Raw genomic sequence first — 1,767 nt, 5'->3', positions numbered from 1 at the left:
ATATGTTTTTATGCACTCATCGTATGTCTACCAAGTTTTCAGAGAATGGTGTAGTAATAGAATTTTAATTCTATTTAAAAATGTTTATAACTTTGGTGTAATTATGACGTCAGAGCTAATAATATAGTCCGCCATATTGGATTTTGACCAATGACGTCATCAAATTAGCATATTCTATGCATATTAAATGATTTAACTTATATTTAATTATGTAAGATGTTATTAATGTTGGAAAAGAAGTGTAATTTTATATATAATGTTTAAACCAAAATTACTTGTATTTAAAAAAAATGCCTGCTAGAAACCCGTTGCCATGGCAACACAAAAAAACATCAACTTACCAGTATTAAACTAATATGAACTTTTTTCCAGAGACATTTTAGGAAAGGTCTCCAAAGTTGATACTTCTAGCGCAAGCCGTTTAGCCGCTATCTGAGATCAAAGTTGGGCCTCAAAAGCCCCTTCAGTCTGAAATGGGTTTAAAAATCGGTTGTTTCTTCTTGTCTTCACCAAAAAATAGAAAAAGTTCAAAATGTATGATTTTTTTATGTAATGTGGACACAGAGGTTCCCACATCAGTTTGCAAAACAATTGAGCTGGTAGCATGTTGATAATTTCTAAAAATTAGCAAAAAACTGTTCTGGGGTCCGCGCGGACAGATTAATCAGTCCGGGAAGGTGTACTGTTGAGGGTTAAACATTGTACTAGACGTTTGACTTCGAAACAGTAGTAAACTGGAGATTAGGGACGATAGGTTTTGGTCTAGGAACAAAAGGTTTGGACGAACTGACAGGGTGGCGAGACACATTCCACAAACTGCCAGTAACAGAACACGGAGTGGCTCAACAGCAAAATCAATCGGCTTTCGTCCACAAAAACATGTCGAAATTTACATACAAGTAGCCACACCATCTCAAAGATTATTTTCCTAGGGCTCATACAGTACATGAGTTCATTCATTCCAAGACTTGCAGATCACACAGCAAGCATTCGTGAGCTACTCAAAGAAGATGTGGAGTACGACTGGTGTGCATCTCACACCAGAGACTTCAACAAAATCAAGCAGCTCATCAGTGAAGACATCACCCTGCAGTACTACGACAGAGTGAAACCAGTCACTCTACAGGTAGACGCCTCGATGAAGGGAGTAGGCGCAGCGCTACTACAAGAGGGTCGCCCAATAGCGTTCGCCTCCAAAGCACTCACACCTGCAGAGTCGAGGTACGCAAACATCGAGAGAGAGATGTTGGCAGTAGTATACGGTTGTGAGAAATTCAAGACGTACCTATACGGAAGGCGTTTCACAATCGAGAGCGACCACAAGCCGCTAGAGCAGATTGACAGGAAGAATCTCACTAAAGCACCAGCAAGACTACAACGCCTACTACTGAGGATACAGGAGTACGACTACCACCTCAAGTACAAACCAGGCAACGAAATGCTGGTAGCAGATGCCCTGTCAAGGCTATCTCCAAGCGAGAAAGAAGAGATGGCAGGACTCAAAGTCCAGATACACCACCTTGTCAATGTGACAACCACAAAGCTGGAACAGATACAAGAAGAAACCAGCAAGGACGAGGAGCTCCAGACCCTCGCCCAGACGATCACACGAGGTTGGCCAGAGAAGAGGAGCGAGGTACAGCCACTCATCCGAGAGTATTGGACCATCAGGGACGATATCTCGATAGAGAATGGAGTACTACTAGCAGGATCGAGGATAATCATCCCCAAATCACTGCAGAAAGAAGTCCTGCAAACCATACATGA

The sequence above is a fragment of the Branchiostoma belcheri genome, unplaced genomic scaffold (assembly GCF_001625305.1).
Source record: "Branchiostoma belcheri isolate BF01 breed outbred unplaced genomic scaffold, Haploidv18h27 scaffold472, whole genome shotgun sequence".
Taxonomy (NCBI): Eukaryota; Metazoa; Chordata; class Leptocardii; order Amphioxiformes; family Branchiostomatidae; genus Branchiostoma; species Branchiostoma belcheri.
The sequence above is the reverse complement of the archived record's forward strand: the minus strand, read 5'-3'. Positions refer to the sequence as shown.